General features: G+C 39.0%; 1 long non-coding RNA gene across 1 annotated transcript in view; it reads left to right on the forward strand.

Moving 5' to 3' along the window:
- Window positions 1-23,747, forward strand: part of LOC103663702 — a 312,394-nt gene that overhangs the window by 243,331 nt on the left and 45,316 nt on the right. The window contains exon 3 of the long non-coding RNA XR_005832501.1: window positions 4,036-4,126. This is a non-coding gene — a long non-coding RNA (uncharacterized LOC103663702). The remainder of the gene's footprint in view (window positions 1-4,035; window positions 4,127-23,747) is intronic.

The following is a 23,747-nucleotide window of genomic DNA, read 5'->3' on the forward strand; positions in this document are numbered from 1 at the left end:
AAGTACTCAAAATTAAGTATAAGGCTCAGACAGCCCCAGATACTACTGAATTAAAAGAACGTTATCAGCTAATAGTAATGGAAGGCTGAAAAGGTTTAGAATTTGAAGAAGCTTGAGAGAGATGACAGCAGAGTGCTTATTGCTTAGCAGGAACCTGTGAGTTGGAAAGGGGACATATTAGTTTTATTTATTTTTATTTTTTTATTTTTTACTTTTTTTAATAATAATTTTTTATTATGTTAGTTTTAATCACCTTCATCACTTTTGGACTTGGTGCAAAAGCCAAAACAGGAAAATTCTAAATTTCTATATTCTTGAGCAAATTGTTAATTTATGGTTTTGTAACTTATTTAAAAGTGAAACATATTTCATATGAATTGTGGTATTGCTTCTTTATATGCAGGAAATATGCTGACAGCAATAGGGGAAAAAAACGGGCTCCTGAATCTGAAAAAACATCAGCATAATATTTATTGAGCTTACATACCTGAAACACACAATGACCTAAAATGATGGGTTGGCCCTGGAAATTTTCATTGTAGTCCCTGAGACATCTCCTTCTTAGATTGTTGTTGGTATCTGATGATTGCTCCACTGGTATTGGCTCCCTAGAGTTTAAAGTGAAGAGAGAATATCCAGGAGCAGATAAACCTCTCTGATTTCACAAAGAACAGCCAAAGATAAACTTAGAGCAGTGATATTCCTGACTCTCAGATTCTTTTTTCCTATTAATGTAGTTGGTTTCTCAATCTATTCAAATATAGTATGCATTTTTATAATTACAATTTTTAAGTTAACTTTTTAAATTATAAGAGAAAACATGCTATTGTACAGAACTTGAAAAATATATCTAAGCAAAGAGAACAAGGTAAATATCGTCGTCTCTTTATTTTACCAAGGGCCTGTCTCTGTCCTTCCTTTTTCCCCACACACATACAAGAGTTGGGAGGGGAAGAAAAATATAGGCATTTAAGGGGTGCCTGAGTGGCACAGTTGGTTAAGCTTCAGACTCTTGGTTTTGGCTCAGGGCCTGATCTCAGGGCCCTAATCTCAGAGTTGTGAGATTAAGTCCTGCGTCAGGGTCATCGCTCAGTGAGGAGTCTGCTCGGGATTCTCTCTCACTCTCCATTGCCTGTCCCACTCCTGTGGGGGCTCTCTCTCTCTCAAATAAATAAATAAATCTCTAAAAAAAGAAAATATGGGGTTTTTACCCTTTCATTTACAATTATATCCTGAATACTTCTCCATATCATGAACACTTCATTGAAATATCATTGTTAATGGCTATTTCTTATTTTATTATAATTTATCAAACTACTTCTCTGCTGTTGGATACAGGTCAGTACTTCACAAGACATATAAGCCATGATTTTTTTTTTCATGAACTCCTGTGACTCCAGCTACCTTTCAAATGTTGGTGTTCCTCATAAGTCAATCTTTCACTTCTCTTCTTTGTTCTTATCTTTCTCCTTCATCAGTTTTATCCATTTCCATTTTTCCCAAGCCCCTTCTGTATGCTTCCATATGTTCAGTCCTCTCTCTTGAGTCTGAAGCCCTATATTCCTTTGTCTCTTCATTATCGTTGCCTACGTTTCCATGAGTAACACGAACTCAGAAAAGTCCTCAGACTTGATTCTCCTGTAATATGCTCAATGTTACACTTGTTACCTGGTTCTCCTAATCAAGACCTCGGAAATCTTCTCAACTTCCTCTCATTGAGTTTGTACTTGTAATGGAACAATCCGCCTTGGGGCAGTTGTCTAGTCTTGGGTTGCATGGTATACAATATGGTTGGCTCTACCAGCAACGTACAGGGTAATTTTTCTCAAAAACAATTGAGGATGTTATAGATTCTAATTGGCATGTCTAATACAGTCCTTGAAAATATTTTTTTCATCAAGCTGAAAAGAACGATGGTTGTGTTGGATATGTCCCTTAAATATTATATGTACCCTAATTTATATAGCGTAAGAATCACTGTAGGTAGAGTTGTAGTTCACAGGTACTTGTGGAATGGGATGTGTGGAAGATTCATGTTCTCTGTTCTTGGGAAGTGTAGTTGCCAGTGAAGACAAGATTGGTTTATGTGAAAGAGTCGTATAAAAATAGTGGGGAAGGCCTGAGTGTTCTATTGAAGAGCTTGGCCTTTTTTTTTTTTTTTTTTTTGTAGATAATAGAAAGCTATTAGAAGGTTTTCATGAGAGGGGAGGGGGCTGGGGGATTGGGATAGGCCGGTGATGGGTATTAAGGAGGGCACATACTGCATGGTGCACTGGGTGTTATACGCAAATAATGAATCACGGAACATTACATCAAAAACTAAGGATATACTGTATGGTGACTAACATAGCATAAAAAATTATTATAAAAAATAATAAAATGTAATAAATAAATAAATATCTATTATTTGTAAAAAAAAAAAAAAAGTGCCATGATAAAAACTTTCTGAAAGACGAATTTGGAGTAGAAAGCGGGATGCCACGTGGAGAGACAGGAGATGTATCAGAATCCTTTTGTGCTCCACATTGGACCTTCTCGGTCTTTCCTCTAATTCCAGCCCTGCTTCAGAGACCAGCTTCATGCATGTGTGAGTGACACAGCCTTGTCTGAGGCACATACCCCATAACTCTTGCTTTGCCCAGGGGTTTCTCTGCTGCAGGCATGGCAGGCCTGTTTGGCAGTCAATTCTAGACACTCATGCAAGTAAAGCCCAGGATTTGGAGAAGTTAGACCTCCAGGGAGCAACTTTTGACTAATGTGGGACTGAAGCCCCTAGACAAATGCTTTCTCTTTTCTTCCCATGGTCCATAGAGGCATTGCATAAGATTTCTCAGCTGCCTCCATGGGACTGAGGGGCCAGTTGTCCCTGGAATGGCAGCACATTTCTTAATGTAGCCCTGTATTGGCTCTCTTGCTCTGTCCCTCAAGCCTGCCGCTAAATAAACCACCTACGCCCGGCATGTTATTGCAGGCTGGCCTCCGGCAGAGCCCATGCTAAGGAAGAGGGGAACGGAATTGCCTTTCTCCAGAGAGGTCGTCTCAGTCTAAATCAGAATACCTTTAAACACGTCTCACTGTCACTTAAGTGCAATTACTGTTTTTTTAAAGTTATTTTTATTTGTGTGACTGTATATGCATGATTCTCTTTCTCCATTTGACTGTAAGATCCATGAAGCAAAAAAAGCGTGTCTTCCTTATACATTATTATATACTCAGAAGCTGATAAAATATATTAAAGTAAAACAAAAAAAAGCAATGAATGTGATTTTAACACTTTCCTTCGAACTCTAAAGTTCTGCAGGCTGTGAGAAGCGACACTCTGTTTTACCTTTGTTTGGTGTAAAGTTTAGTAAGAAAGATCTTAATTTTATTTTTCTCAATATCCTGTGATTTTCTTGTTATGGAATGATAGAGAAATATATTTGACGTTAATTAGGATAACATAGAATTTCATGAATATTCTCATTTGCCGTATTTATGATTGTTTAATTTCTCCATTGCAGTTTTGTGTATTCCAAGTAAAATATTCCCTCCCAAGTTCAAGTTTGTCCCAGAGGCACACATGACCTACCCTGTGTCAGGGTGTCCCAAATTAAGCCAAGGGTCCTGTGACCTCCCTCCCTGTCCTCTTTCCAGAGGCTTCTTTGAAGATTAGTTGAGGCCGACTCAACTGATAAAATATATAATGAAAAAAGTGGAAATGTGTTAAGTGCCACGTTCTTTTTACATTGACATACACAGTCCATTACAGGAGGAATCATTAGACACATTCTACAGTTGGAGAAAATGAGGCTCGGGGAGATTAAGCGAACCACCCAAGTTCACACCGCTAATCGGTAGTCTCCTTCCAGAGCCTGTGCTGTTAACGGTTACGTTTAAGAGCTGCTTGGATCTGCTAAATTTCTGTTTCTTGTGAGTGAACAGTGGCTTTTCTTCCCGTGCCCTGAGCAGTCATCGTTAATCCTTCAGGGCAGCTGAGAAGTATCTTAATCAGGGCCTCTGACCTTGTCATTCATTCTTTTTCTTACTGTTCAGTTCACTGCAGGCCCCCTGAGGAACAGAAATGGAACTGCTTTGGACTTCAGAGGAGCAGACCTAGCCAGAGACGCTACCCAAAGACCTCACAGTAAGTAATGTTTTTTCATATTAATGTTCGTTCTTTCTCTCTCTCTTCTCCCTTCCCTCTCTCCCTCCCTCCTCCCTACACTGTCTGTCTGCATCTGCCTGCCTGACTGGTTCCTTTCCTTTGGTGGAAGGAAAAGAGAAGGACAGCTTCACTTAACTTTATTTTTGCTGAAATGCAAGTTTATTTAAAACTGACCTCTGAGGATTTATAGGAGTTTTTACCATTGGGCATTGCAATAATTTAAACTGTAGCTTCTCAGCATCGAATCTAAATCTATGGAAATAAATCATGGTGGAAAGCTCATTATTTCTTAATTACAGGACATATTAGTATCTAGCTTTAAGAATTCCTGGTGGATTAAAGGAACATTCTGGTTTTAGAGGAAAATTTCCGCTTAACCTTTCTGCTAGAGTGACATCAGTGAAGTATCATTATCATTAGTTTAAAAATAAAAATGGAACAAACAGAAAAACACCCAGGAATGAAAAGACACGCTTTGAACACTTTGGAGATGAGCCAGAGGAGAAACGGCAACTGCTTTTTGTTAATGATTTTCTTTTTTCTTGTTTGGAGTAAGTCCTAAGGAAGACTCATAAGATACAGTGTTGATTTTTTTTTTTCAGGTAGAACTGTTGGTAGGCAAGTTTGTTTTGCATCCAAAGGAAAATTTGGATAAAGTTCATTCCAATCTGAGTTGGACTTCAATAAGTAATAGTTATCTCAAAAACTTATGAGTAGATATTTAATTTTATGTATTTGAATAACATATTCAGCATACTATCTAAATCCATTTGAGACCTTCTCAGCTACACAAAGCTTAATATGCTCAAGTTGAGAATAGGGAATAATCTATTTTTTGAAAGATTGATTGATTGATTGATTTGAAAGAGAGAGCAAGAGAGAGTGTGAGTAGGGGGAGGCGCACAGGGAGAGGGAATGGGAGAGGATCTCAAGCAGACTCCCTGCTGAGCACAGAGCCTGATGTGGGGCTCAATTTCAGGACCCATGAGATTATAATCTGAGCCAAAATCATGAGTAGGAAGCTCAACCGACTGAGCCACCCAGGTGCCCCCCAAAGAGGTAATGATTTACATACAGACTCCCTTTAGCAAGCACTAAAGTCCCTGTGTGAGAGAGCTGTGGGACTGTATCAAGTCCTCCACCATTACTCCCATCTGGGGGAACATGTTCTCATAGCACCCTCTCCTCCTGTTCATTCCCCAAAGCTGTGCTACTCTATCTTCTTGCCTCTTCAGTTCAGGTCACCACGTCGACCTTTCATTCACTCTGCAGAGGTTGATGGGGCTCCTGCCACCTGCCAGGCTCTATGCTAATGCTGGGAATGGAGTAGTGAACGAGACAGAAGAGATCCCTGTTCTCACAAAGCTGTCAGTTTAGAGGGGAGAAGAGGATTGAATGAGGAAATTAGAAGTAAAATAAATATAACAAAAAGGTTGGGAGTGAAAGGAAGGAGACAAAGCAGGGGACCAGCAAACAGGACCTACAGGACTCCAGAAAAATGCATGATCTCCTTTTTGAAGCTGTAGGAAAATGAAGCATGTATGAAATAATAACAGTACTACTAATAATACTAGCAACTGGCATTTGTGTAGTATTTACTGTCTGCAATCCATTAATCTAACTATATAAATAACAAATGCATATTTCTAAGCGGAAGAGACCCGTATGAAAAGGCTACATGCCATAGGACTCCCATTATATGACACTCTGAAAAGGCAGAACTATGGAGACAAAAGAAAGATCATTGGCTTCCATGTGTTTGGGGCAGCGGGCAGGGATGAAGAGGTGAAGCACAGAAGATTTTTAGGGCAGTGAAACCGTAGTGAGCAATGTTGTAACGGTGGATGGATGTTACACATTTGTCCAAACTCACATAACACACAGTGAACCCTAATATAAGCCATGGACTTAACAATAATTTGTCAATAGTGGCCCATCTGCTGTAACAAATATCCCACACTAATACAAGATGTGAGTAAGGGAAGGTGGCAGGGCAGTGAGGTGGTATATTGGACCGCACTTTCTGCTCAGTATTTTATAAACTGTAAACTGTTGGAAAAAAATAAAGTCTACTACTACTGCTACTAGTAAAAAAGAGCTCTTTGAGGAGGGCACTAAATTAGCATAGTTCTTTAGGTGAGGAAGCAAAGATGTAGACTTGCCTGCTTTCCCACAATGAGTAAGAGAAGGAACTAGGACTGGAATCCAAGTGTATCTGAATAGGTTTCTCTTCTTATGCCCAGCGAGATCAGAAATGTCTCATTGTTTCTTCACTCTAATTTCTAACCTCCCCACTCTTCTCTCTTCCCTTAGCTATCACTGGCCTCTTTATTCCTATAGGCATTTGGAATTAGAACCCCAGAAATACATGTCTTCTTTTTCTCTCTCTTACAACCGTTCAGCTACAGTCATGCATCACAACCATGGATCCTCCTCCTGTTTCTTGGCCCCACCTGGTCCTTTCCTCTTTTCTAGATGGTTATTGCTGCCTTGGTCCAGATGGATTCTCCATTTCTTCTTCTCCATTTCTCTTGCGTGTTAGGGCCTTCACCTGTGTTTGGGCTCATTGTTTCTCTTCTCTCTCCTTTCATTTCCCCCATACTGACTCCAGACTGATCATTCTAATAATTATTCAGCACCACACCAGGCTCTTAACATTCAGTAAACAGTACGTATTTTTATGAGGATGATGATGATGATGATCATGATGATGATGATGATAGCATTGAAGGAGATAATACAAGTGTTAACATCCTTCTTCAAGCTTATCTTCTAAGATAGCAAAGCAGAATTTGGGTGTTAATCTGAACAACTACGATAGGCTTGACCATTTGAGTACTTGTGCTCCCCTTTGTCCTGATTTGGGAAACAAATCGACCCAGCACCTGCATTTGTCTTTCATTGTCTTAGTCTTGCTCACACCTCCTTAAGTAGTTGGTTTATTAACGTCTCTTCATTTGAGTCTTCTGGGGGTGAAGTCTGTTTCTTGCCGGCATGCTTACTAATAAAGAGGGTATTCAAGGCATATTTCCCAAACCAATTGAGAAGTGAAAGGCAGTTCTATCTTTGGTTGTTCTGTTTTGTATTTGTTCAATTTAGCATAAAAATCATGCAACAGTAACAAAACAAGTTGAAATGCCTTTCAGTTCTTACTCTGAGTTCCTACTTTGTGTTTTGTTTGGAATATTCCTATTACATTTTCAAGAAAGTATAATTTTCTTTTAAATGCATGATCATTTACAAGTTTTTCTTATATCTGTGTGATTTCATAAAAAGGTCTCTTAGCTGCTCTTCTTCTTCTAGAGAATTGTATCTAAAATGGAATAATGAAAATAAATGGGAAATAAGACTTAAACATATAAACCTATGTTATACAGCTGTTGCTCAGGAAGATATGCAGAGACAGAAGATATGCCATTTAAAGATAAACAGCACCTGCTAAATCACTTCAGTCGTCTAAAAATTAGTTTTATTTACTCTTTACTGTAAATAGTATGCTATTAGAGTGGGACTTGGTAAACCTTTAGTATTTCAGATATTTTCGCTGAAAGCATTGGATTAGGGTTTAACCCATTGCTCATTGCTCATTAAGCGATTCATTTGTTCTTTTCTCTGATATAAACTGGGCTTAATTCAAATGCATCCTATTGTTCACATTTTTCTCTGCTTGGCATATCTGTAACTGTTACATTGATTAACTTGATCGTAGCCGTCTCTCTGACCATTTTCAGAATATTCATACATGACAATTGAAGCCAGCATAACACTTTGTGAGTGATGGCTTGCATTGCCTTGTAACATTATCCAGGTAACTCTGGACAAGCCCTTTAACCTTTCTAGATGTAAGTATCGTTGTTGGGGGGAGGTTGCTGATAATAGCTTCGTATATGCAAAACACACCGCAGAGCAGGATGCAAATGTGAGGGGAGAGGCATTTAATTCTGTATTTAGAAAGACACATTTGACAGTGTTATTTAATAGCTTCTAATCCCTTGAGAGTCAAAATACTCTGGAAAATATTTCAGCTAGTCTCAACAGGAAGCTGTAACCTAGAGAATAAATCATGTGTTTAATATTTCAATAAATTTTTGCCTCGGCACTCATAAAATACATATATATGCGTATATGTATAGTCTACATTATCCTTGGTATCCTTTTTTCCTTTCCCTTCCTGTGGTAACAAATAACATTTGTGCAAAATGAACAGTACCCCAAATTGAGCATTTTTCTTTCATGTTTGTTTTCCTCAAGAGGAAAACTTTGAAATATATTCCTGTTCACTACGACTTTGCTTTAGACATTTTAGAACCATTATAGGGAACTTTATCTCGTTGGTGTTGCATTTTTTTTTTTTTAATGCAATAGCCTTTCTTTTGAATATTTCTCTTTTTTCCTAGAGAATGTTTCCTCCTGGATTTTCTCAGCTACTTCTGTGGTATTTATGGTCCAAATGTTACAGTAAATATAAGAAAACAATGTTCACTGGTGAAGCTAAGAGGGGATTTGAGGTATCTGTGTTTTTAAGTTGAGTAAACCCATTTGGCTGTATTGAGATTAACCTCTGTAGCCCATAGTCAAAATGCAGAATCTAAGAAAGAGATGAGGTCAATTACCTTCTAGATGGATAAATGACCCTTGAATTCATATATTATCAAGTTGTGGACTCTCTGCAGCAAATTTTTTTATTCGGAACTCCTTTGATTGATTCTTTCTTCATATTTTGAGATCAAAACTCTCTCTTCTTTAAAACAGATAGTACCTGATAAGAGAATTATAACAGGCACCTCTGTTAGCTCAAAAAGGCTGACTGCTATCTCAGGAGCGACAAACCATTTGAAATATAACACAATGTACATTTATTTCTCACTGATGTACTGACGGTTCATTGTGGTTGGTGGAGGTGGGGCTCGTGTTCTGTACATTCATTCATAGATCCAGGCTCCTTCCATCCTGTGGTTCTATCTGCTCTAGATCCTTGGAGTTTTCTCCTTTCAACTCACTGATTATATCAGGGAAATGGATGAAAATCAGGTCTTAAAGGTGTATGTGGGTCAAGCCAGTAAGTGACACATATCAGTTCATTTCACGTACTGGTCACATGGGCATACCTATTTGCAAGGGAGACTAAAAAAGTAATTTAGTAGTATTGTCAGGAAGAAGGAGAGAATGTGTAGCATTTATTGAATGATTACAAGTGCCAGGTACTATTCTGAATTCATTGCATGGATCAATTCATGTAATCCTCAGAAACAACCCTAAGAGATAGATATTTTAATTACCCTGTTTTCCTGATGAGGAAACTGAAGCACAATGGTTACTTTACTTGGTTGAGGCATAGAATTACTGAAGGGCTTAACCGAGTTGTGGGATCAAGTTATCTGACTTGAGAAGTCACTTCGTTTCTTGTTTTAAAGATTTTATTTATTTATTTGTCAGAGAGAGCACATACAAGCAGGGGGAGCAGTGGGCAGAGGGAGAAGCAGGCTCCCTGCTGAGCAAGGAGTCCATTGAGGGACTCGATTCCAGGACCCTGGGATCATGACCTGAGCTGAAGGCAGAGGCTTAATGGACTGAGGCACCTAGGTGTTCTGAGAACTCACTTCTTAACTATTACACATTCTGCTTTTATATAGCTAGGCAGGGATAGAATCGTGTTCTTGTTCATTAAATGTAGAAAATAAATGAATACTAAAAAATGTTTCATCATCAGATAGGTTTATATAAAAATAATACCTAGGATTGGCACAGTGACTGTTCAAGGTGAGTCCAGAGAGAAATTCAGGCCTAAGCATCAGGAGCCTTTAAAATGGTCTTTCCTGGGGCACCTGGGTGGCTCTGTTGGTTAAGCATCTGCCTTCGGCTCAGGTCCTGATTTCACAGTCCTGAGATCAAGTCCAAGTCAGACTTCCTGTTCAGCAGGCAGTCTGTTTCTCCCTCTCCCCCTGCTCGTGCTCTCTCTCTCAAAGAAATAAATAAAATCTAAAATAAATAAATAAATAAATAAAGTGATGTTTCCTTTTGGCCTAGAAATTCTCCTAGTTTCCTTGCATTCTGAAATGAATGCAAGAAGTTTTAAGGATGGAGATCATTATCACGGTGTTGTTTAAAATAGCCAATATTTGGAAACAACCTTGCTGTCTGATAAGAAGTACAAATTAAATAAATTTTGAGATATACAAAATGGATTATTCTGTAGACACTACAGATGAGAATATACATGAATACTTATGAAATATATTTATGTATTTATAAATAGTACATCTACAAGTCACAAAATAACACATACATCAGGAAATGTATTTTGAAAAGTGTGTATTTGCATATGAAAACCTTAAAAAACATATAACAAAATATTAATATTGGTTAACTTTATGTGGTAGAATTTTTGATTTTTAAAGTTTTTGCTATTTTTTCTAACATTTCTGTAAAAATGTGTTTTACTTGTATGACAAAAAAGAGAAAGCAATAAAGCAGAAAGTTTAAAAAAGAAGATATACTTGCCTAACATGGAGGATGATGGAGGATGATGGAGAGATGTACAAATTTATAAATTCTATAAGACTTCAGGCCATTCCAAGGGATAGTCAATTAGAATCATTTTCATGCATTCAGCTGGCACATGTTCACTCATCCCATTACATGTAAGATGCCTACTCTGTGTCTTCTGCTTTGGCAGGACCCAGGGTATGTAATAAAAAGGACACAGGCTGTGTCCTTAACTAACATAGCAGGGTAGGAAAGGGGCTGAAAATGCCCCTCATCTGAGAGAACAGAATTTATAGATAGGTTTTGCTGAGGGTCACAGTTTTATGTAACATAATTTTGTACAAATTGTGTATAATACCCAACACATTTAGCTGTCATAATCAACTTTAAATCATTCATTGGCAGAAAAATTCGATTCCAGTTTTGGTAGGTTCTTAGACTCTTTAACCTTAAATGCCTGGGAAAATTCTTAAGAAGCTTCTAGATGGATCTATTCAGAGAATCAAAGGGCCAGTTGAGTAGCAGAATCTTATAAAATTTCTTAAGGACTCGTTGGTTAAAATCTTCTGAAATGTCTCCATGGGCAACTTATTGGGAAGCCCTGAATTAAAAATAAAGATTCCAATTGTCACGGTTCACATTTGAGTTTCTGGAGAGCGAGGCAACAAGTTGATTTAATTCAGTTCAACACACATTTATTGTAATTGCATTATAATATTTATTATAATTGCATTACAGCGTTTACCATCACTTCAGGAGGAAGCTCTGTAATTAGAGACCTCTGTAGTCAGTCATTTTCGCCTTCCCTCAAAGTGTAGGATACCCCCGAGCCTCTGCCGACACAGAATACTCCATTGTAATTGTCTGTTTATCCTATTAGACTATATCCTTGAGACCAGAGACTGTGTGCTCCCATCCCCCAGTTTGGTTCCTGGAATATGGTAAGGCACTCAATAATCACATTCTGGGAAAATATACTCTTCATTCTCTTGCTCCTTTTTAACAATTAATTGCTCATTAATATTTCTTTCAAAAGACTAGCTAGACAAGGGGAGGAATCCTTGGTCAGTCATAAACATTTAATAAGATAGCTGAAGACATTGTAGTGGGAATTAGAGGGTTATAAAATAATTTAAAAATTAGTACTTGTCCTCATAGAGCTCACACTCTCACTGAAATGATACACAGAGCCCTAGAAAAAAAACTTAAGATGCTTAACTGCATGCTGCTGAAAAATGAGCATTAATGTGTAGATGTATAGTCAGACCTTGGTTAGTATAAACTAGGACCAGGAAATCAAACCGAACAAAGCAGATGAAAGTGGTTATTCAGATAATTAGATGACTTTTTTATTATAGGAAAATGGTTTTGCATAGGGCTTCCTTTACATTGAGAATGTCCTGATTCATTTTAACTCTGAATTGTTTTATGCTTAAAAATGTGTGGGCTGTGTAGCATGGCATTGACTTGGACTGTGGAGGCAGACGGCAGGGGAGATCTTTCACATAGTGAGAATGTAAAGAATGGTCAGATATGGGTGCAGCTCTTCTGGGAGTGTAATTTTGCAAATGATTTAAAAGAAGGCAAGAAAAAAACCCCATTTCATTCATTTAGTCATGTATTCATCTGACAAAATTTGTTTAGTACATATCTGGCATAGAGGAAAAAGACAAGTAGAGATACGAACAGTCTAAGTAAATGCATTTCGTTCTACACAGACACATTTACTTCATTGAAGTTGACATAGGCTTTTGAGGAGTAACAAAATTTCCTGAAATCTAAGAGCACTGAATCAAATCAAGAGTTGAGAGTGTTAACTAGTGGAAGGAGCATCAGCGCTGACATTGCAAGACTGGGTTTTGAATCCTAGCTCTGCTTCTTGGTTGAGCAAAGTAACTCATGCCCGGAGCCCAGTTTTCTCGTCTGTAAAATGGAAATAATAATAACCACTTATATGGCTAAGTGTGATAAAGCATTAAATCTCCTCTAATAGCACCTGGTGCATAGAGATACAGGGCAAAAATGACTTACCTCCTTTTTTCTCCTCATTTGATTTCTAAGGTTGCTCTCTTCACAGCAAGCCAATGGAGAGGCCTGGGAAGCTGTATTTGTTGTAGTGACCTGTAGATGGCGCTCTAACAATATAAGAGTGGTTTGTCGGAGGGGGTGGCTTTTTGTGAGGAATATGGCATAAGCTCGGTACTAATGCCTGATTACTATGTGAAATATGTTTGTGGTCCACAGTGTATATCCCAGCCTAACTCTGAATGAGCTCGTAGAATTGGCAGAAATAGGGTTTCGTGGAGCTACCCGTACTTGTTTTTGCTCTGTGAAGAGTTATAGGTATTTTATGTCAGACCAGTTAGTAAAATGGATCACTTCTTTCAGAAGTATAGGAAGGAGTAGTCAGAGAGGAAGAGCACATGGGCCAGTCATCCCTGGAAAAAGGATGAGTGTTTACACTGACCTTTTATTTTACTGGTGGTGGAAAAAAGCCAGCTTCATTTACCACCACTCTCCCAGCCCCCACAACCAGAGTTGTGAGATTCCAGTGAGAGGTAAGGAGTATTTGGAAGGATCCAGAGGAAGGCAAAGGATAGTGGGGAACACACAAAATTTCTTTCTTTGAAAGGGTGGAAGGGTGGGAGATATTGAGGCTCTACACCAGCAAACGTGTCATCTGTGTCACTGCCTCTCATTTCCATGCTAAAGGCAGACATTACTAATGGATTACGCCAGTGTTCCCTGTTGAGGTTGGAGACCGCTACAGAAACATTCTTGTTGTAACCCTCTGGGCAGCCATTACAAAATCATAGGAGTTGACATATGGGATGAAAGCATATCAGCCCTAGGCATATACAGCCACCCTACTCAAAGGTGGTTTTTCTTTCTTTTCTTTTCTTTTCTCTTTTCTCCTTTCTCCTTTCCTTTCCTTTTCCTTTTCCCTTTCCTTTCCTTTCCTTTAGCTTGTTTGATTTTTCCCTGTATGGTTAGCAACAAAAATCTAAAGGCCTCTCTTAGAAGATACATCATTCAGATTTGCTGCATTAATACACAGTCCCACTCTCTTAGTGACTTATAATGCCAATTTATTTCTCACTTACATGTTGGTGACTGTAGGTCAGCTGCTGTGGCCTTGCTCCACATTTTTTCATTTCTGCATTGTAGGAACCAGGGTAAAGGAGCAGACCCAGTTTAGCAACAGGGCTGGCAGAAATAAGTGATGCCTCTTCATTCTTTTCCTCTGATGTGGTGTATGTCAAAATCACTCACATTCTTTTGGTGAAAGCATATCATCGCAAGGCCAAGCTTGATATCAACAAGGAGGCATGGATAGTATAGCAGACAGGGCAGTGGTTGAGGATGTATCTTCTTCTTATAGGGAAGAGGGGACACAGTAACCCAGTCTTCACAGAAGATTCTTTCCTGTGATCTTACCAGGGCAGCATAAAGTATCTTCTGGACCACAGATGGTGACTCAATACCTTTCTGGTTTCTTCCTCAATTGCAATGAAGAAAAAGAGAAACTATAGAAAGGTGAAATCAAACATCTAGCAATTCAGTCTACTTCTTAGATAGTGGGATAGCCTCTTCTCTTTGGTGAACTTCTGACTACACTCTTGATAAAATGATTTGATTAGACCAGGTAACTCAATCTAAAATTCTTTGTATGATTTAATCCCTGGTCCTTGTTCACCCCCTTGGACTCCTATTTCAACACTCTTCACCAGAACCTTTATGATACAGACAAAAAACACTATGAGAAGTCAGGAACACAGCATTTTTTATTTGCATATTGTTAAAAAATTCAACTGAGTATATTTTAAAGATCTAATTGGCTTTATTCAGCGATTCATTTAATTAAGCAGCATTCCATCTAGCCGACAGAAAGGTGCTCTGAGTTGCTGTACAAAATGAAAGACTTTTATAGGCAGAAGGGAGAGGGACGAGGTAGTAATTACACAAGCAAAAAGCAGATTGGTTGTGGCAAGGTCACCTTCCTTTAGGGGACAGGCATGGCAGGAGTCTGTCAAACAGATTACCTCACTAGCACTGACCAGGTAATTCCAGGTTGAGTGGTTTAAGATTCTATTCCTGGGAGAAGCTGAACCTGTAAATTAGATATTAAGTCCTTCTTCTTCTTCCTCTTCTTCCTCTTCTTCCTCTTCTTCCTCTTCTTCCTCTTCTTCCTCTTCTTCCTCTTCTTCCTCTTCTTCTCCTTCTCCTTCTCCTTCTTCTTCTTCTTCTTCTTCTTCTTCTTCTTCTTCTTCTTCTTTTTTTAACAATATGCCCTTCACTTTGCCTGGAATTCTCTTCCTCCTATGAAAGACTTAGAAGATTTATCACATGAACATATGCATACATTTAAATGCCGCTTCTATCTTTTATCAACCCCTAGGATGGTAAATATACCTCGTTACTTTTTGCCCTAATAAAGTCAGATCTTTGTAAACAAAAAAATGACCATGGGTGTCAACCCAAAAAGAAAGAAACTAGAGTTTCTGCAAAAGAACAAAGAAGTATGCTCTTTTTAATCCCAATTTTCCATTCTCACCATGTCAGTTTGCATGTTGTCGATGTTGGAAGGAAAGTAGATTTCCTTGATGCCTTCAGGCCAAGGCTGATTCCAACACCCGCTCTGGGCTTGTGTGCACCTGGCGGAGCAAATATACCCTATGCTTGAGTTGACCAATGAGTAACAGCTGTATAGTTCTGCAGAAACTGTACACCTTACCCGGGGAAAAGAACACACTGGGATTATGGGATTGAAGGGCTGTCACCTTATCATAAGAGCACCAGCCTGTGAGCCCCGTTTCTTGACTACATTCTGAAGGCTAAGTCTTTTTTTTTTTTTTTTAAGATTTTATTTATTTATTTGACAGAGAGAGAGATAGGAAGTGAGAGAGGGAACACAAGCAGGGGGAGTGGGAGAGGAAGAAGCAGGCTCCCAGTGGAGGAGCCTGATGTGGGGCTCAATCCCAGAATGCTGGGATCACGCCCTGAGCCGAAGGCAGACGCTTAACCGCTGTGCCACCAGGCGCCCCTGAAGGCTAAGTCTTTGATGCTCAGTTTATATACATACTTATGTAGCAATGTCAAGGAAGGGGACTGCTCAGTGAGACTCTGAGTGCCAAGGTCACTTGAAGCTGTGACTCTATCTCTACCACGTCCATCATAACATTCTTGTCCTATCAGGTGTTTTGTTTTGTTTTGTTTCATATGAAATACTACCTTTCCTCTTACTTAACTGCTGGATGGTTGGGATCGTTACTTTTGATTTTGACAAACCCATAAAGAGGAACGTTCCCAATGTGCCGGAGGGGTAGGAACAGAACAGATACTGAGGCCATGTCTCACACAAATATACTTTGCCTTGCTAAATCCTCTTCATCCTCAGGTCTTAGCTTCATCAGCCCTTCCCTTGTGTCATTCTATGCTGGGTTCCCAGCTTTGTGCTTCTGTGTGCGTCTTGTACACTAAAAAGTAGACTCTGAATTTCTTGAGGCAAGAAAGTCTTCAGTTATTGACACTTCTTCAGTGTTTGACACAGGTCTGGGTATAGACTAGGGCCTCAGCAAGTATTTATGGATTAGATGGAATGAACGATTTCTTACTTCCCCTACTGTTTTCCATCTTGGAGGCCAAAGAAAAGTCTTAGATTGGTCTAGGCCACCAAGAAAATTGAAATAGGAGTTGGAGCTCGTTTTTAGGGAGTACTCTGAGCCAAGCAGACGTGTTTGAGGAGGCAACATTTTCACCACTCTGGGCTTGCCCTTTCTCCTTACAGAGGCTTTCTAGTATGGTGGTCAAGAGCAGACTACTGACACACTTCCTGTCAGGAAGTTCTCCCTCTACTTTTGATGAGCAGTAAGAACTTCTTGGGGAAGTTCTCTAAAAAGCCGTGAATCTCAGTTTTCTCAGCTATAAAATGGAGGAAATAATAACACCTCCCGAATACGGCTGTTGTGAGATCTAAGTGCGATTTTAAGTGGTCGGGCCTTAGTAAACACTCAGTAATTGCCAACTGTTATAATCAATATTGCTATTCATTTGTATTTTTTCTGATTTTGATTATGAAAATAAGAGGCAAGAGAATGAAGCAGAGTGATAGTCAGTATCTGAGCAGATTTGAAAAGGCCATGGGATTAAAGATTGTCGATAACTCATATTCTTCTGCTTATAAACTCCCACTCCCATCAACACATTAAGTGTAATCAATATAAATGTAATCACCACTCAGATAGGATGGTCTATTTGCTACTCACTTTGCAGAAAAGTAACCTAAGCATAAATGTAGACTCTGAAAGCAGTGTAGTTAGTGAATGTTACTATCGGCCCTCCCCAGTCCTACTCAAATCCCAAGGTTGGTTGTAGTTTAAAAGCACTCTTGCTTCATTAATCTGATTTTTAAAAAACAGGGAGAAGTTGATTGTTAATTATACATAATGCTTCGAGTTAGGGTAGCTTATAAGGAGCTGGCATTTGGCCTTATTAAATAAAATTTGTTTTCTTTGTGATCACACAGTAGTTGGTGATCTTAGATGTTCTTTGCTATAGCAGAGATGTCGAGTGCCCCATGAGGGAACAGGGAACCAGGGACTGAGTGGACGGACTCCCTCCTTGCCATAAATGGACTAGTGTGTGCTGAGATATGCTGGACCAGTGGCTTCTTTTTTAGGAAACAAGAATGCTTTTATCTGATGAGCTGGAGAAGAGTAGGACTAGATGACTGTGTTCTACATTTGATTTCCCATCAATGAGGACTACCAGTGTCCCACAGAATCCCAAATAGCTACTGCCTTCTCCTAGTCTGTCTTCCTTCAGATGTCAGAGAGCTGATAGTGATAGTATCACTGAAAAGGTGGAATTTCTCCTACGAACTGTTGTACCCCAAGACCGGAAATAGGCCTGCGAGGCAAGGAGAATTCCTATCAGCAATAACTATGTATGCATGGTTAAAATCTGATCTTTACATCTTGTGGGGGAGTAGAGGAGTGGGAACCTGGCTTAGATTCTGTCCTTTGTTTTAGCAGAGATAACATTAATTTTGAAATCACACAGACCTAAGTTTATATGCTAACTCTTGAACATCTTATCTATGTGATCATGGATAAATTAAGGTGACCTTTTTAAGCTTCATTGTTAAAATTAGTAATATATATAAATCATCTTCTAAAGTGCCTGAAAGATGTTGAATACTTAAGAAATGGCAATTTTTACTATTTTAATGGTAATATTAGTAGTACATATAGTAAAAAATGAATGTACTTATATACATAGTTTATTTTGAACCAGTGGAGACATGTATATTATAATAGTATGAATAAATTACATTGAGTACCTAGTTTGTGATGGCTTGTGCTAATCTCTTTATAAACACTATCTCATTTAGTTTCACTCTAATAGAACTTTAAGAGATGGATTCTATTATTTTAAAATGTAAGAAATTGAGGAATGAAGAGTAAATTACTGAACAACACAAAGAGGTGGTATAATTGCCTGAGAAATCCGAGAATCATGTCATTTGTTGTGGTGGTATGGAAGTGATTTATCCAGCATTTCCTATGTACTCAGGAGGGAACAGAGAGCCCACGAGACAGACTCCGCCTAGCAGAATGCCAGTCTAGTCGAGAGACACAAATACATGCCCAAGTGATGAAGCCTCGTAACTGGTGGTCATGATGTTACAAGACATAAAAACTGTTAACAATAGGGCTTCTCCTTCTCTTCCTTCTTCACCCATTCTCTTCTCTACTAAGTAATTCAGGTATTCATTCTGTGCTTCAGTCAGTTCTGGGTACCAGCATGGGATCTGGTTTTGGATGTCCTGAGTTTAAAACTGTGCTTCACCACTTATTAGCTGGGTAACTTCAAGTGACTCACTGAGCTTCTCTGAGGCTCAGTTTCTCATCTATCAAATGGGGATAAGAACAGTATTACTTACCTTTATTATGATGAATCATATTATGTATGTCAGGATTGTTGTGAGGAAAAGATGCATTTCAAGAATTTTGTATAGCTTATGAAACATAATGTCCACTTTATTATTACTCTTGTACTTTTAAAAAAATACTTCCACTCTTCTGGGAATGCTAGGCTTCTCAAGGGTGTCACTCAGCAAAACTGAGAATGTCTTTTGGATCCCTTACACTTCTATGCAAGACACTAATATTCTGACAGCTTCAGCACAGGTTCTAAAAAGGCCTGACCTATTGTTCAGGATGGTGTGTATATGGGTATGTGTGAGAGTGAGTGACAGAGAGATCGCGATTGATTAGTTGATCATTCATTGCACTTGGCCTCCTAGAAGGTCCAAGCCGCATATACAATACAGAGCACGGGCAGGAATATTTATCTGGGGGTCCATGTGTCTCCTCTACCACCCCACAGAGAGAATTTTCAGCAGAATTTGACCTCAACTGTCTTGACCTGTGGAAACAAGAAGTCTCCTCCTCTCTTGAGTTTTCCCTCCAGGGAATAACTTAGCTGTCTCTTGTTCCACTTCTCCTACCAAGATGTCAATACATTGATTTCAGCTTAGCAGAGAGGAGAAGGCTGTAAAATTGAACATGCTCAAATAAAGTGTGGGGGATTAGAAGGACGAGAGTCCGATGCTATTGTATCTTTTGAAGCTCTCCAGACACAAGTCTAGTGGGTGGCCAAACTGTCCATAAGAGGTAGAACTGTTTAGGCCTGCTAGTTCTTTTCACAAACTGTCCGGAATTGCCAGTGTCAATTTCAAACCATTATTTAAAGCCTTACCAATAACTATAATGCCTTGCATTATCCCTTGTTACTTGACTATCTGACTCCTCCACTGTAGTCCAGTGGTAATGGCATGCATGGGATTAGCATTGTATTCAGTTTAAGGAATGGATCATCTTTAAGAGCTGCCCCGACATGATATACAGAATAAGGCAAAGTCCTGGAAAAGACCCTGTGGTGCTTTTAATTTAAAATAGGGCAACAAATGGTTTGATACTCTTCTCTTCAAAAGGTGAAGCCTAATTCCCCTCCTTTCAAGTGTTGGTTATATTTAGGGACTTTCTTCTAACAGAATGTGGAGAAAGTGAAGGTGTGTGGTATTTGACATTAGGATATATAAGGTACTGAGGCCTCCTGCTTCTCTTCTCTCTGGAGGAAGCCAGTCAGCGTGTCACAAAGACATTCAGCTGACTCACGCAAAGGGAACTGAGGTCTACTAACAGTCATGTGAGTGCACCACCTTGGAAGTGAAACCACCAGTGAGCACCATTCTGGCTTTCAGATGACTATAGCTCTGATGGACATCTTGGGAGTACTGCTTCCTAAAAAACTCTGAGCCTGTTCCTGAATTCCTGACCCACAGATACTGTGAGATAAAAAAATATATATATTTATTATATTAATCTGCTAAATTTGGAGAATTTTATCACGCAGCAATAGCTAACTAATACTGGCTCATTTTAGCAAAACCTTTCAAAACACTCTCCATTTCAAATAGTATTTTAGAAAGCATAAAATAGACTCATACAAAGAAGTTGGTGGAAGCTGCCAACGTAGGCGCTGTATGTTTTCTTGTTAAGACCTCTAGCTTTTATTTTTTTTAAAGATTTTATTTATTTATTTGAAAGAGAGAGAGCCAGCGAGACAGGGACCACAAGCAGGGGGAGTGGGAGAGGAAGAAGCAGGCTTCCAGCGGAGGAGCCTGATGTGGGGCTTGATCCCAGAATGCCAGGATCACGCCCTGAGCTGAAGGCAGACGCTTAATGACTGATCCACCCAGGTGCTCCTAAGACCTCTAGCTTTTAATTTACTTTTCCTGGCCTGCCTCTGAGATATTCTGGGTATAGAATCACTCTGTGCTAAGCGTGGAGGAGGGAATACTTGGGACTTCAGTCCCAGAAGAATGGGCTAGAAATGGGCAAATATCTCTTTCCTCAGGTAAGAAACAGGGGAAAGACAGAACATGAAGATAATAGATGTCTCGGGCAATTAGAAGAGAAGACATGCAAAGTTTGGGCCAGGGCCTGATGAGTGGAGAAAAAGACAAAAAACCTTGTCTTTTCTTCTATTTTCCTGTTTATTATTTCAGGAGCCAAGTAGTATAATATCATGTTTCTAGCTAGGAGCAGACTTACATACAAATGTCCTAATTTAGTTGGGAGGCCCAGCTGGTTTTATGAACAACAGGGGAGGATTTCCTTATCTTTAGCTGATGGTCCTAGTATTGTTGCTCTAACAAGAATCCTTTCGTTTAAACAACATATATCTTTTTTAACTTAAATGTGTTTGGTACATAAAATTATTATGTTTGCTTTCAATAAATTCATAAAAATCAACCTTGATGGCCTTAAAGGAAAGGATTAAGTCCAGTATTGAGATTGGGACCTAATCCTTAACACCCGAGAAAGATTTGGGGGAAGAGGCTGTTTTTGAATAGAGAGGTCTCTATGGACTATAGAAGGGACATAGTGAGTGGGGTCTAGGTGGTCAGAAATAATTATTTCTTAGACATACACACGAGTGCAGTTCTGTGTTTTCTGAAGTATCTCTTACATTATTCTTACTTACTGGGTGATATTGTAGACAGAACCTTGGTCTTGAAGTGAAGAGGTTTGGCTTCTAGTCCTGCCTCCAACCAGAGATAAATTTAATTTATGAAATAAATTTTTCTCCAGACATTGTTTTCCCCTCCACTTATTTAATGCAGTGGGGAAATAGGCTTGTAACTGAAAGATACATTTTCAAGGAAACTGTACAAAAAACGGGTTCTCATCATGATAATAATTTGAATGCATTTTCTGATCTTGAGGAGGATACTTTTGTTCCTGGGAATTATGTTACAATCAAATTAATTCATCTTTGCTGTGAGACCAGGAGATGAAAAGGTCTGTAAAGTGCAAGTTGTTGTTCGAAGTTTACAAGATAAAGTACTTGTTGTTTTGGGAATCAGTCCCAGAGCTCATTGTTTTCACATAATCTTATATTGTGGGTAATTATACACACACATTAACTTGATAAAGATAATTACAAGAATCTATCATTGCTGGGGTTTCGATTTATTTGACTGTGAACTTTTAGGGACTTTGGATTAGATGATTAACTTATACTGGGTATTAATTTGTTGGTAAGTGCCTGAAATAGTTACTGAAATTAATACAGAACACGTTTTTACCTTTTCACAATGAATTTGTTTGATTAACAGTACTGTATTTATTCAGTTGGGGATCTTAAATACCAGATGCAAATTTCAAATAATCGCTTGAACAATCGAGTTCAAATATTTAACAGATCAGTGCAGAAAGGATTAAGTGGGAAATATACTTTAAAGGACAACTGAGTGTGTTAGAGACAGAAGTAGAATGAAGAACAGGTATATTTTAACTATTTCAGATCTTATGGTGTGGCAGACATATAGGTCTCATGAGGATGATGTTTTCAGTTTTTGGAAATTTTCTATTCCTTACAATTTTTATGTAACCTTTTCTTGTATGTTAGAAATGGCTTCAACCCTAGCCGTGTGTAAGTATCACCGAGATCATCTTAAGAATACAGATTCCTGGGCCCCTCAGGATTCTGAAAAATAGATCTGGTTTGATACCTACATGTCTTTATTTTTAACAAGCTCCCCAGGTGATTCTGATGCATCACCTGCTTTAGGAAGAACTAAATTAGGACACTTGTATGTAAGTCTGCTCCTAGCTAGAAACATGATATTGTACTACTTGGCTCCTGAAATAATAAACAGGAAAATAGAAGAAAAGACAAGGTTTTTTGTCTTTTTCTCCACTCATCAGGCCCTGGCCCAAACTTTGCGTGTCTTCTCTTCTAATTGCCATAGACATCTATTATCTTCATGTTCTGTCTTTCCGCTGTTTCTTACCTGAGGAAAGAGATGTTTGCCCATTTCTAGCCCATTCTTCTGGGACTGATCTATTGCTCTCAAGGCTAGCCCTGTTGAGCCCTGGGCATTTACCTTGCTCCCTAGACTTTGCTTCTATATTGTATTTCAGTCTCTAATACTTCCTTAAATCTCTATTCTTCCTTAAGTCTTAGTCCTGAAGTTCTGTCTGGTAGTGTAGTCCCTCTAGGATTGGAGTTCTTCCTTGATTTTCTTCTAATCTTCTCCACAAATTATAAATCTTTCAAAACCTTGGTCCAGAGGCCAGGACTGTCACAAGGTGGTAGATTTCCTTCATGCAGCCTGGCATGCTTTATTCCCTATTCCTTCTCTAATACCATATTCACACCCCCACCCATCCAGATACTCTGTGTTGGACCTTCCTCATGGCCCTGAACCAGGGACTGTCCCACGTGAGACGACAGGTGTGGTTCCAGGTTGATATTCTGTGTTTTGGTTATCTGGTCTGGTCAGGCAATATCATGAGACATGACCGAGCAATTAGAGCATTTATGAATCTCTTGAGACTGTTTAAGAAGTTTAATGGAGAAATTGAAAACATACACTTTCTTGTTTTTCTTTTTTTCTATTAGATTTTACTTCTTAAGTAATCTCCACACCCAACATGGGAGTTGAACTTAGAACCCCAAGAGATCAAGAGTCACATGCTCCACCGACTGAGCCAGCCAGGCACCCCCCATGTGCTTTCTATTCTGGTTTTCTTTTCCTCTTTCTCACTGTCCAGGTCATGAGACCTGAATTTGTAGCTATTTACTTTTGTCCTAACTTGTAAACTAAGTCTTTTCTCCCCTGACATCAAAGTAAAAAAATGACTTTATCTGGTAAAACAAAGTATTCAAAGGAGTCATGACTGTTGTCTTTAAGTATTTGAGAGATTGTCATGCAAATGAGGGTTCAAAGGGTTCCAGGTAGTCCTAAAGTTTCCTGGTGATGGTTCAGACTGAGGAGGATATTCTCCCAGTCTAAGGTGCAGGGAGCAGTCTCTGAAGAGCTAGCTTCCTTTTAGTGGAAGGCTCAATAAGAAGCTGATTGACTGGAGTAGACATCCCGTGGAGGGGACCCAGGAGTACAGTGGATCTCATGCAGCTTTGAGAGTCAAGAGTTAGGATTCATTGATAGGTCAGTAGCCATAGGTTCAGGGAGTTAATGCTCTCTGGAGTGGTAAGGGGGCCCCTACCACAGAGATTATACTGGCTGGTTCGGGAAAGG

The sequence above is a fragment of the Ursus maritimus genome, unplaced genomic scaffold (genome assembly GCF_017311325.1).
Source record: "Ursus maritimus isolate PB19 unplaced genomic scaffold, ASM1731132v1 scaffold_5, whole genome shotgun sequence".
NCBI classification, from domain to species: domain Eukaryota; kingdom Metazoa; phylum Chordata; class Mammalia; order Carnivora; family Ursidae; genus Ursus; species Ursus maritimus.